Below are 15002 nucleotides of genomic sequence, written 5' to 3' on the forward strand. Positions count from 1 at the left end.
GATTAATGAAATCGGTAATGCACTTCTTGTTGTTATTCATAGCCTACTGTGTTCTTCGTAGGCTAATTTAGAATATAATACAGTAAGTATTATTAGAAATGCTATTTATAAACTGAAGTGACTTATGTTTTTTTTCTGTTCAACAAGACCGTTTTTTGCAGAGAGCAAGTAATATTCCAGTTCATTTTATAGTCCAGAAAATATGGTAACCTTTCACAAAGAGCAAATTTTTTATAACTGCTTAAAAATGAAAAAAAAAAAGTTAACTAGTATTATAAGTCACATGCTGCTGCAAACAAACACATCATCATAACAGTGACTCTTATTATGATTGCAACATGTTACTATCATAGTTATGACAATAACAGACTTTGACTTTGGTGAGGATTTAAAAGACACCAGTTATATTTGAACGACTGGATCTGTTAAAAAAAAAAAAATTGGAGTACTTATCTAACTACTGTTGGGGTTAGTAGCTGGAAGTGAATCTGAACTCAAGGTGGGGGATGCCGGTGTCCAGGCAGACACCTCACCTGAGGTGCTATTGTGGAAAATTCTCCGGCCAGGGCCTCTATCCCTCTGCTGAACCTGTCAATCACACCCAGAATATATCTTTTCCCTTAAACTGGTACAATCATGTCAACAAAATCTATTACCAAGTGTCTGAATGGTCCGTCTGGGACTGGAATATGTGCAGTGGGTGTTGAAAAAGCTTTTCTGTTGTTATATTGTGCACATACTGTACAGTTTTGTAGTGTTCTATCTACAGTGGCTACAAGGTATAGTGACCACTATACATTTTGAATCGTTTAATGATCTCCCCCTTGCACAATGGTCATTACCATGCAAATCTCTAAAGTTAACACTGAGATAGGAGCTACAAAATGTCCATGGCGTCCTCGCTACAGTCCCTTATGAAGACCTTCTTGTACATCTTTTTCTGCCCCCCTTTTCACCCACACACTTTTTTAATCAATACTCACTGCTTCTTGTGCATAAATGAGAGATGACAAGTTTGTTGTTGGTTCTGCATCTTCGGCTATTAATGCTGCGACCAAGTGACCCACTGCAGCTTTCCAAGCTGCTTCATCAGCAAGATTGTTATCTTTAGACACAAGTGTGTCTGTTTTCTGATGTGCAGGGCATTTTGTAATAGCCAATGCTGCAGGTAAGAGCATAGCCTCTGTGCAATAGCATCCCCATGTCTGCCCTTTTGAAATCCTTTTTGTTTCCATGTGTTGCCATACACGACACACGCCATGAGCATATGCAGAGTGAGTGCTGTAGTCAACCCTTTTATCTCAGCGAGCTGTGCAGAGCAAGGCTGGTCAAGAAATTGTAACACAACTTCACTGAATGTGGCACCATCCTCATTGAGCTGTACAACAGCATATACAGTGTGATTACCTTTCTCATCCCTGTAACAAGAAGCATCAATAAATAGGGTGAGTTTTGCTGTGATGGGTTGGCTGTACAAATCTTCTCGTTTTCATAAATGCCTCAGTGTCCTGAATACAGTCGTGAGGTGTTTCATCAGTTAGTACAAACATTTTTGTTGCTGGATTTACAGAGTTGTAACGCTGAATTGTTAACTCAGGTGCTGATAAAATCACCTCATAGCCTGTGTGTCTAGGTTGTGTTAAAACAAACCATGGACTTGCAAGTAGTGCATGTAATTGATGAGATGTATAAAGTGTTTCTGGATGTCCCGTTGTTAATGTGGAGGCCTTTTGATAAGCAAAAGCAGCTGCTGCCAATCCCTGATAGCAGGGTGGGAGGCCTATTTCCACATTGTCTAACTTTGTGCTGTAGTAGGCTAATGGTTGTTTTCCTACTGAAGTTTCTTGCATTAACACTGCACATGCATAACCAGCTTTTTCAGCAACATACAGATGAAAAGGTTTAGAATAGTCAGGGTTTCTTAGTGCTGGGGCAGATTGGAACACTCCTTTCAGTGCAAGGAAAGCCTCATGTGCTTGTACAGACCATTGCAGTTGAGCAGCATTATTTGTTTGACCTGTTGCTTGGATTAGAGCACGTAGTGGAGCTGTTATTACTGCATAATCACAAATCAACTCTCTGCTGTACCCTGCCATGCCCAAAAAAGAAAGCATCTGTCCCACAGTCTGAGGTTGTGGGGCTTTAGTTATGGCCTCCAGCAACAGGCAATCAGTTTTTTGCTGCCACAGAGTTAGTTGTCTGCCTAGATACTCAATGTTTTGTTGGCAGAACTGCATTTTGTCTTTACTCACCTTATCTCCTCCACCTCCTGTGGCTAGAGCAGTCAAAACAGTGATTGAGTCCATCTCACATTGTATTTTTTTGGGACTGCAGATCAACAAATCATCTACATTCTGAATGAAAGTACTTTTAATATCTAAGTGTTGCAAATCTTGTGCTAATACTGTTAAATATTGATAGGCTGTCCTGGTACCCTTGTGGGAGATGACTATATGTGTATTGTTAGTCTTGATATCTGAATGCAAAGAGATACTGTGAGTCATGATGTACTGGAACACTGAAAGAAAGCTAAACATAAATCAGTTACTGTGTACCACTGAGTATGTGGTGGAATGCTATAAAGCAGTGTGTGGGTCTGGAACAACAGGTGTCTCAACATCTATAATAGCATTAATTGCTCTGAAATCATGCACCAATCAGTAATCATTGGAGTGTGGCTTTCGATTAGTGAAATTGGTGTATTGCATGGGCTTTTAGTCTTAACCAACACTCCAGTTTTTAGCAATCCCTCAATCCTGGGCTTAATACCTTCTCTTGCCTGTTTTAGAGGGCACTGTTTTTTATGCAGTAATCTGACACCTTGCAGCAGTTTTATTCATACCAGTTGCACATATCCTATATATCCCACGTCTGTTTTATGCTGTGACCAGAGCTCCTTTGGCACCTGACTCAGTAAAGCTTCATGTTCAGGGATGAGAAGCATCTGCTGTGCAAGTCTTGCCCATAGCTGAACGTTTTCTCCCACAGTCCCATCATATGTCTTCACTGATATTCTGAAATATTTTTGATCTGGAGAGACATGGATGTACTTATTTTCAGTTGGTTTCCATTCCTGCACCTGTTGTGCTTACTTTACCATGGGACCTACATGGTGGGATTCACATCCTTCTGCAACTTGTGGGTGAGTTATGTATTTGAAACCACTGCTTTAATTGTGGGGATAGGTCCACTGCGGCTTCCCACATATATCTCCTGGCATGCGATTGTTTGTTTTTGTTTATTCATCATCTCATCCCAACATGCCTCATAATGACTGCAGATGTTGCTTGTCATACATGAGAGTGCAGTACAATGGTAGGTTTGGCTCATGTGCATCTCCCACCTGTCTTGTGACATTAGCCTCAGCCAGTATACCACTGGCTGTTCAGTCATACTGGTCTGGTTCAGTTCAGGCATTATCTTTACTGATGTGTGTTCTGGAAAATCTATGTTTAGGACATCTTGTGTACATATGATGTACACAAATGTCTCTTCCTAATAAGTTAACAGGTGTGTGAGCTGTATATAGCAAATGTGCTACAACAGTTTTTCCTGCTATCATCATTGGCACCAGTTGTATAAAAGGTACAATCTGTGTTTTCCCAGAGAATACAACTTTCTTCAACAACTTCTACAGCTTCTACAACTTTCACTGATGCAGCTGAGAGTGGGAGACCTAGTCCACTTCTCCCAAATACATGAATATGCTGCTCCTTTGTCCACCATAAATTTATACTTTTTGTCCTGTATGGTTACTGTTATGGTGGGCTTTCCCCCTTGGTTTCTCTGGGCATCCCTTTTACGTCCACTGTGCTGCAGGTCTTGTCCATGGGTTGGTAGGACAATCCCTTCTGTGCCTATCCTGTTCTCCATTCGACAAAGTCTAATCCGAAAAGGTTTACTATGCACTGGCAAAGTAACACATAAACCTTGAGTGATTCCCTGGGCATCACTACCTATATACTACATAATAAATACATATATTTCAGACCTGCATTTTGACCCATATCCCACAGTACACATACAAAATTCTACATATCTGCAATGCATCTTAACATAATGCAGATATAAGGAGGAAGAAAATTCAAAATATATGACTAGATCAGTCACATGTACAAGTAAATGCATAAAATATATAATAACTAGATGGGATTTTATTAATGGGAACATTTCTTTCAAAAATACAGCTGCTTTACGAATGTGAATCTGACCTTTTAAAGATGTATACCACAACCTAACACAGAAAGCCATTTTTTCCAAATAATGTCAATGTCTGCTTTCTTGTTGTAGTGTGACAAAGGATGTGAAGAGTGAAGGTCAGGGTAGATGGATGTATCAGCAAAACATCCATCCACCCATTCATCTATACCAACTTAGAATCACCAATCAACCTGGCATACAATATGGAGAACCCATAGAAAACCAATGCAAGCACAGTGAGAACACACTAACTCCGCACAGAAAGGCCCCTGCCAGGTTTCGAACCAAAAACCTTCTTACTGTGAGGCAACAGTGCTAAGTACCAATCCATCGTGCTGCCATATCACCAAAACACTGGTATATAATATTCATTACCAATACTGCCTTATTCAGTTTAGTGGAAGAGTCCAACTTTTGACTAGTAGGATAAGTTGCTCCTTTCCCAACAGTGAATTTTGTGATTTGCGATGTGGGAGAGGAGAACCAAGGCTTTTATTGTGGTGGATGAGCGATTGACACCAGGTGAGGCTCATCAGCAGCTCCCACTTCCCAGTGGCACACCTGCAAGTAATACACACACACAGGGGAAACAGCACAACACACACAAGGGAAAAGGAGGCGAGACACAAGGCATCTGGGAGGGCTGGTACTGCCACCTCATGACACTGTGTCATTGTAGAGGGCATTGACAAACATATTTTGTTGTCTAATTATAAAACTTGTTGAGATATGTGCAGTTTTTTTGCACAACTAGGTAGTAACTGCTAGGTAGTTATATTGTCCATACTTACAAAAACAGGCTAACCAAATGTGTTTAAAGTGCGGTGTTTGATATTATTCAACAATACCATGCAATACCTTGGCAAAGCAAGCTCAATGGATTGCATATTGCCTATGCACATGCTGCCACAGTTTCTGTGTCTTTCTAAATAATTATCACACAAATTAACGCTTAAATAGGGGTATGGCAAAAGAGAAGGAGAAACGTGTGAAGCCTGTTTTAAAGTCATGAACCAACTTTACACAGCAAAGGAAGTGCTAGTGACACATTCTCACATACTGTACATCTCCAGCCTGTTGGGCTTATTTGCTGCAGATATGTCATTCAGATTCACCAGTTTAAAAAAAAAATAATATCCAGCTGTAAAAGTGATGACCAATTCACCAATACTATTATGCCTAGAGCTGTGTTGCATTTGTATGAGGTAAAAAATTCTCAGCACTTTTTGTGTGTTACAAATCTGTCTCTTCAAAGATTCAACTCACTTTTTTCTGACATTCAACACCTTCTGATCTTTAAACAGGAAAAAATGATCTGTGACTTAAAAAAAAGTCTAGTGTCTAGTTTATTGTCTGTTAAAGACAATACCTGCTGCAATGGATTCTGATATTGACAGACCTCTTTATGTAGTTGTTTTTTCTTTGTTGATAATTATTATCCGTTAACACCTTTCTAATGAACAGCTGTTCTCCATTTGCAGTGTGTGTAAGTTTGTATCCTGCAGTCTGTCTGCATGGACTCAGACTGCAGAGAATGAAACTGATGTATGGGTCAATGATTCTGTCTGACTGGCATGGTAGCTTCTTGTATCATTCTACTTCTTTATCATGTTTTATCATAGATAGATAGATACTTTATTCATCCTCCATGGGGGAAATTCAGATTGTCCTGCAGCTCTTATATTTACTTTAATATAAAAATGTCACTATAAAATATTAAATATAATTAACAGATAAAGGCACCCAGTCAATAACATATAACATAAATAGCAAAACTAACATATCAACAATTAATATTAAAAAGTCTAATGGCTGTGGGGACAAAGGATCTCCTCAGTCTTTCAGTTCTGCAGCGCAGTGAGATGAGCCTCCCACTGCAGCTGCTACTCTGTTTAGTCAGTATATTGTGTAGGGGGTGTTTATTATTGTTCAATATAGAAAACAGCTTCCTCCACATCTGCTGCTCCACCACAGTTCTGAGAGGGTCCAGCCCCCCGCCTAGCACAGAACTGGTCTTTTTCACCAGTTTGTCCAGGCGCCTACAGTCTCTGTCCGTAATGTCACTCCCCCAACAGACAGCAGCATAGAACAGTGTACTTGCGATGACAGTGTGGTAGAACATGCATAGCATGTCACTGCAGACACTGTACGAATCGAGTCATCTCAAGAAGAAGAGGCAGCTCTGCCCTTTTTTGTACACTGCATCCACATTGGCAGACCACTTCAGTTTTTCATCCAGTACCACCCCCAGATACTTGAAGGTCTGTACAGTCTCTATCACCTGTCCATCAATGCAGACTGACTGGCATGGTGCTTTTGATCTCCTAAAATCACACATGTCACAACAGCCATATGATCAGAATACTTCTGAAGGTGCAAGACTCTGAGTTATACCTAAAGTCCGATGTGTAGACCGTGAACAGAAAAGGAGCAAGAACAGTCCCCTGTGGAGCCCCAGTGCTACATTCCAGTGTCCCAGAAACACATCTCCCCAGCCTGACATACTGCGGTGCGGATGTCAAATAGTCATTAATCCATGACGTCAGGGAGGGGGCCACCCCCATACATAGAAGCTTGTCTCTCAGTATGGGAGGCTGTATAGTATTGAAAGCACTGGAGAACATAATCCTCACATATGAACCAGGCACATGCAGATAGGCATATGCCCGGTGCAGCATGTAAAGCACCGCATCTTCCACTGCCATGTGTTTCTGATGGGCAAACTGAAGGGGATCAAGATACTCCTCAACCTGCAGCCTCATTCGACGGACAAGGAGCCGCTCCAAGGTCTTCATGATATGGGATGTCAAAGCCACTGGTCTATAATCATTTAGCTCATCATATACATCACATCATATACGTTTGTGTGATGAGATTTTAGCTCAAAACCCCACACCTTGTCTGAAAATTCAGACTTGGTTTTAGGGTTCAGGTTAGAATGTGATTAGGGTTGTGGTTAGCATTTAGTTGTGATTATTCAGATTAGGGTTAAGAGAGGCCAATATCAATGTCTCAGTGACTGTCCTCAAAACTATAGTAAGACCAGTCTGTGTGTTTGCCTGCCTGGTTGTTCTTTTCTGTCTTTAATGAGCCAGACGTTGCTGTTATCGTCTGTGTCGTTTCTTCATCTCACACATTTCTAATGAACAGCTGCTCTATGTCTGAGAGTGCGACTCCACACGCACACACACACACACACACACACACACACACACACACACACACACACACACACACACACACACACACACAATACTTATTTGAAAAAGGCTTTGCCATTAGGGAAGTTGTGGGGGTCTCTTTGGCATCATTACACTTTTGCTTTACTTTTTGTTTTACTGACGACAAAACATGTATTGTCCACATACAGTGTATGATTAATATATTGTTTTAGATTTTACATTTTGCCATTCATTTCAAAACACCATACTGCACATATACAGTCTACATGCACCCTCTTCTTCATAAATGCATTCTCACTCTGTAATACACTTCTCAAACATTGTATGGGAGGCTGAATCAACAGCTTAACACATGCATCTGTATTCACATTCACCTCACCACCCTCTCAGCAAACTGCATTAACTGCACTTGTAACAGTGGCATGTGCATATGTTTGGACATGACGCTAAATATCCTACTAGTTACCACCTGTTACCAGCCTGCACAGCAGTTTCATGTACCATGCAACCATATATTACAAGCATCCTAAAATTGTATAATGCTTGTAATATGCAGCGAAACATGACTTGATGTTACTATTACCAATAATTGCGAAAAATAACCCCTTGCCATCTCTAATGAGCTCGCTCTGTCTGAACTAGATTTAAAAAAGCAAATGTGACAGATCCGCTGCTTACTGACTTTTTGTGGAGGTTTGCAATACTGAGGCCATTTATTCCTTCAGCAAGCTAAATATTGTATGTTAATTAGCTAGATCTATCTACATACCAATTTTTATCTAATTAAAGGCGACATAAGATGCAAAACCAGGTTTTTCATTTATATTTGGTGGTGTTGACCACTTAGTGTAGTTTTTGTAGGCTGGCTTTGTCTGAAACTGATAGTCAGAATGGCTCATTCCTGATTTTGGCCACCTGTTACATCGCAGGCAGGCTCCTTAACATAGTCAGACCTCCTTTGTGTGTCTCTGTGCAAGGTTCTGCTCATGGCAAAGTAGCTAGCAACACTAGCTGGATTAACTTCCTAAGCTAGCACTCTGTAGCAACATATTGCCAGAGTCCTCCTACTGGAGGAAAGGAGCTGAGGCGCTGTAATGTGTCAGCTGCGTAACACAAGTCACTAGAATCTTGGACTCTGAAGAGGCAAGGACTCATTGGCTGAACTTTGTTTTTAGGCCACTTTTTCAGGAGCTTTACCAACAAAAATAAAGTGTGTGCTAACCACTTCACTGGTAGGTGCCTGCTTCACTAGGCTTGGTCAGTACAGTTCTGGACTTCCTTCAATGCTTGTGAAAGATCAGATTTGTGGAAAAGCCAGTGACAAAGTGTGTACAATATATATATATATTTATACAATCTATATATATACAATCATATATATATATATATATATATATATATATATATATAATGTCCACAGCCGCAGACAAGTTGCCAGAGTGTCTGTGAACATCCAATCAGGAAGCCGTCTCAAACCAATCTTGTTTATTGTTTTTATGTTAGTAAGAAGAGGAATGTTTTTGCCCAAGTGAATTTTTGTTTTGACTTAGTTAAAGACCAAGAATATCATGCCAAGCTATGTACCTTTGTTTCTTGTTTCATGATTGGAGAAAAAGGAGTCTGTCCAAGAAGTATTTGAACCCAGGTTATACTTCAGTGAGGTGCCATCTTGTATTGAGCTTTTCCCTCCAAGGATATTAGTTTGCCTTTCTATGTTGAAGGAGTTTTTTTGTTAATAATTTAATTCTCTGCATTCTCTGAGTTTTTGTTATACCAGATGACCTTGAACACCTTTGACCAAGGAAAACTGCACCACCAGATCTTGCTTTGTGGAAAACAACCTGGACTCCATTTCCAATCTTTTTTGGCCTGACTTTAGCTTTTGTGAAAAGACAGGATGTCACCACATGCTGGGCGTTAATCAGGTCAGGACCCAGATCAGCCAGCATAGAGAAACGGAATAGTTCAAGTGTAGTTATAGTGGGATTACAGTCTTGACTGCAACCTGGTAGCTGCATCTGTTCGTGAGAGGGGCTCGAGGGATGAAGTGGAGCCCAGGGCTATTCAGAAGGCCTACCACAGAGACAAGAAGAGAACTGAGGGCATTCTAGAGGGGAGCCTTGGTAGAAGACAAGGAGCTGGGACCGCTCTGGAGTGTGGCCTCAACATCTAGCAGAGACTTGTGGCCAGTCTGGTGGGCAGCATCAGAGCCAGACAGGAAGCTGCGGTTATTCACAAGATGCATGACTCTTCCTTACTTGATCTTGACGTGATGACACCTGTTTTTCTGTCAGTAGACTACCGATATCTCCCTTGTTTGCCCTGAGAAAATAGGCCTCTGCACTCTCTGTGGATTTTACTCCCTTCATACTCAGCAATTCGTTGATGAACATATTTCCTTTGATGAATGAACTATCACTGGATGAGGGTTTGTCAAATGCCAGACAAATAGAACAGACTGTGACTCTTCACAGTATGTCAACCATTTCCTATTTATTTTGTCTTTGCTGAAGAAGATGTTAGGAAGGGCTGGTGTTGGGCTTTGCTGTGTATGGTAGTGAAAAAGGAGATCTAAATCCTTAGGCTGTGGCCATGCAAAATATTTAAAGGCTTTCTCTTTAACAGTACCCTCACTTCCTTTTTCCTTCTCCTCAATTTCTCTAATATCTCTCTATATCTTCACCAGGATCCTCAGCCTCATACACTGAGTAAAAAAGAGTTCTAGTATTAATGGAAACTTAAACCACTCTTTATATATAAGTATATATATATATAAAAAGATTGTGTGTATTTTTCTTGTACCTGTCACTTCTTCGCCTGTCACTTCTACTGCTCTAGTGTTACAAATAGAACTGTCTCCACCTTGGTGGAAAACAATCACCTCATTGTAATTAGATTGTTCAGAATCTAAATAAATATGTATTTATGTATGTATTTATTTATTTACTTAATAATCTTAAAATTACTTAGATACCCCAAATTACTAATTAAGTATTGATATCATTTCAATATACAAAATTTACTTTAAATATGCTTTTCTGCATTAGTTGTTCCTTCAGCTGCTCCCATTCAGGGTTGCCACAGCAGATCACCTGATCCACATGATTGATTTGGCACGTTTTACGCCGGATGCCCTTCCTGACACAGCCCGCTGGACTTCCCAGGTGGTTTCTGATCAAAGTACTGACCAGGAATGACTGTGCTTAGCTTCCGAGATCAGACAGGATCAGGCACTCTCTGTAGCTTGTTTTGTATCAGTAGTTTAATATACGTTTGGAAAATATAACTAAATATACTTACAAATATGTTTAACGCTCTGGGGTCTAAGGTTGTTTTGGGGAACTGTACAAGTTTTGACATACCCTGACATTTGTGCTTTTTTCAGTTGCTTTTAAACATATTAATGGCTAAAGTCTGTCTGTAGGAAAACAGTGTTTATGAATGGTTAGTGAAAAACTAACAGTAACTGAAATAAGGCCATAAAACACATACAGAACATTGGTTCACAAGGTTTTTGAGAAATGGATCTTGTAGCCTAGAGTTTTTGCTTCAAAATGATGTGGAAATCATCTTGGCCACTCATTCACAGAAAACAATACACTGATCAGACTAAGACTAAAGCCCCTTTTTATAGAATGGCCATATGCAAAAGAACAGTGTTTTGTTGTAATTATGAGTTTATACAAATAAAACTAGACTCTTTACAGATTCAAATGATATATTATCTGTATGATCAAAACTGAGACAACCAAGCAACCAAGCTTGATCCAGGAATGCATAGCTGCAACCACTGGTGGAAATGCAACTGCAGCTCAGCAGTGAAAAAGAATCAGTCAGTGAGAATTCCTACTCCATTGGAATTAACACACCTTTGGGTAGCAGAGCCCAGGACTCCATGGATCAACAGACCCAAATGTCCTTGTTCTTAACCCCAGCGCCGCTCAAAGCTAACTGAGGAACAAGGAAACACAGACTGCTGACCATGGCCATGGTCAAGTTGTCTTATGTTTTATATTTGTAATTGATACTTAAATGTGCAAAAGATGAATGCTAGTAGAACTGTATAAGAAAATTTAGCTGTGCTGAGTAGAGCTCAATTTGTTATTGCTGTATATAACAGTATATGCAACTTTTATCTCTCTCCTCCTTCGAATTACTCATTCTCTCTTTCCCAGTTTGTTTGATCACTGTACCAAAGGTTTGCTCTCAAATAGTTTTTATGTGACTGCAGAGTAAGCCACGGAATTACTTGCATACTACAACACCCCAATTTGATGGTGAATATTTTGTCACTTGACTAATTGAGCCTAAATTGTCCCAAATTTAAGAAATAATTAACTGTACAGCAATGTCAGTCACCTCGTGTCTCTCTTCCCCTCCTCCTTCCTTCTCTGGTCTGTCTGGTGACAGACAGGAAATGATATCATAAAGGTGTCATTGTGTCACCTCACCACTTCTGTTCCCATTTCAATTAACAGATTGCTCTTGAGTCATATTGTCAGGATAAATTACCCAGCATGTGGTTCTGTGTTGCTCTTTCATTGGTTTGGCAGTGAAATTAAACACTAGTATGAAAGCCAAAATCGTATAATAATATAATATAATAAATATAAGTATAATATAATAAGATTTCATACTGTTCATTGTTATGCATTCTGTTGTGCATTTTCCATGAAACACTGGTCATGTAGCGAGCACTACTTCTGATAATTACTGTTTACATGAGCATGTGTTTGTGTCCATAAGTTACTACTCACTTGTGGGGACATGGCTTTCTCCATTCTCCGATGGGAAAGATGCTGGAGGGCACAGGTGCAAAGGCCTTAAATGCAACCCAATCACACTCCACTCCAGGCTACCATTCACATGCCACACTTACCCTATTCTTTAGTTTTTTCATTTTTCTTTCCCTTTCTCCTATTTCCCTTTTGCTGGGAGGATGAAAAAAAGGCATGAGCTCCAGGACCCTGCACCCACTCATATGAGCCGCCAAGCGTAGGAATGGGCCGGTTGTAGCGATTCAAAATGTCACACTTTCTTACCGCAGCATGTTTGTGGTTCCCTGGTTGTGGTGTCAAGAATATAGTGGGTTTTAATCCTGCACTGGGCAAAAAAATCCCACATCCAGTCCCTTTTTGCTACCAGGTGTCACAAAACCTATTAGTCTGCAAATATACAGGCACTGCCGCAGATAAATAATTATAATCTGTTCCACCGGGTTTCATGTATCAACAATGTTGTTGTATCAACAATTTATTAAAGATGCACAACACCATAAGTTACTAAAAGAGTAAACCCCACATACAATTAACTAGAATAAAAACATTTTGTGAACACTCATTTCAAATCTGATATATCACAGTGGCTATCACATCCATTCACAGCAAAATCTCCAGTGTTAAATCAACACCAAAAAGTGTTTATATGTGAACAGTGGAAACATATAAACACTTTCGGTATTAAATTAACACTCTCAGTTTATTTAACACGGGTGACTTTATTAGGAAAAATATTTTCAGACTTCATTAAAACAATATAGCTGACCACAGAAAGGGGAGACTGGAGGTTTAACAAACGCAACACAAAAACAATCTGTTTTAAATCAGCTCTTCCAAACTACTACTTTATAGCATACGTTTTTACTCAACCTGTATCATTCCTTCAAACAACAGAGCACAGCTGATTGTCGGGGAGGATAGTGAAGGTACAAAGCATAGCATGACAGCTGAAGTTCAATTCCAGTCAGAGTTCTCCTCTAGCAGTAAGGCTGGGGTGAATTTTTAAGATTTATCTCTCTTAGCTTCATTAATTATTTTTACAGATAACATAATGGAAACAGACATATAGACTGAGAAATGGCAGCAGTTCGCATATCACACACGTAATGGCGTAATTTCATTAATTATTATTGTTAAATATCTGCTTTCACATTATCTCCAGGTTTACAGATTGTTTTTTCCATGATATATACTTTGCTACCAAACAGGAGGCTGATGCACAACAGGTATGAAGAGAAAGTAACAGCCAAGGTTTATGGTGCTATACAAATAAAATTGAATGTAATCAGAATATACATAATACAAATAAAATAAAAAAATACAATAATCAGTGTATTAACACTGATAAAATAAGTGGAAACATCATATTCAAATTGCGCATAGAAATTTTGTTGCACAGAATATTCACATTTGAGGCGTGATGAAACTAAATTGGTCATTTACATTCAGTAAGATGAAGAGTTTCACAGTTGTCTCGCAGCCTGGGATCCTGTTCTGGCTCTCTTTCTCTCTCTCTCTCTCTCTCTCTTTCTTTCTTTCTTTCTCTCTCGCTCTCTCTCTCACTGTCTCTTTCTCTGCCTGTCAGTGTGTGTGCTGACCTAATTTCAGGACTGCTGTTGAACGAGATGCACCTGTGCCTTATTTCTCCATCAAAGGGAGCTCCTTAAAAGACAGCATGCAGATCGGCCTTCTGCATCGGCTGGTAGCAGTAGTCCAGTCATGCAATAGAGTTGCTGATCTTATTCTCTACGCCTCTCGAGTTCCTTCATCAGTACTCACCTCGGATCTGCCTCAGTCAGCCCCTTACCTAAATCCCAACATTGCCATCTGCTCCGTTTGCCTTCTCCCACTGAATTGCCTTGATCCCAGCCACTCACCTGATCCTCACCACGTTGCCAGACCATCCATCTCTACTTACCTGCCACTCACTTAACTATGCCTCCTGAATCCCAGGGACTTTACCGGAGAAAACTTCTGAAGATCTTTAATTGGACTTTTAATTAATAGACTCTACCGGGATAGCTTCCGAAGATCCTTAGTTGAACTTTCTACAAAGACTTGCTTTTTTGGAATCTACACCTTAGTTTTGTTAAAATAAATTTTGTTAAATTGTTTGGGAATCCCATTGAGATGCTTGACCTTCAACATGAAAACCCTTCTAATGTGGCTGAAGTATTATACTCCTTTAACTTTGCTGTGACAGATTTTATGATGCTTTGTGGAATATTGAAATTGTGAATATTTTTTTGTAGTCCATCCCTGATTTATATTTTTCTAAAATTCTGTCCCTGACCTGTATGGAGAGTGCCTTGTGTTGCTTGCTTGATGCTGCCTTTTGCTCAGTGGTGTTGCAAACTCTGAGGCTTTTCAGAGCAGATATATATGTATGCTGAAATTATGTGACACAGACTGAAGACAGGTGGACTTAATTTAACTTATTATGTGACTTTTTAAGGAAATTGGAGCAACAAGACTTATGTAAGAGCTTCATAGCAAAGGGGGTGAATATCAATGCACTTCATCAGATAGGGCTATTTTGTGTAGATCCACTATATAAAAGCCAAATAAAAATCAATTTCAATTCCAGGTTGAAGTGCAACAAAACAGTAAAAAAATCAACAGGAGTTGAATATACTTTTGCAAGACACTGTAGCATACCATACATGTTTAGATATACAGTGGGTACGGAAAGTATTCAGACCCCTTTAAATTTTTCACTCTTTGTGTCATTGCAGCCATTTGCCAAAATCAAAAAAGTTCATTTTATTTCTCATTAATGTACACTCAGCACCCCATCTTGACAGAAAAAAACAGAAATGTAGAAATTTTTGCAAATTCATTA

The sequence above is a fragment of the Mastacembelus armatus genome, chromosome 6, assembly GCF_900324485.2.
Source record: "Mastacembelus armatus chromosome 6, fMasArm1.2, whole genome shotgun sequence".
NCBI classification, from domain to species: domain Eukaryota; kingdom Metazoa; phylum Chordata; class Actinopteri; order Synbranchiformes; family Mastacembelidae; genus Mastacembelus; species Mastacembelus armatus.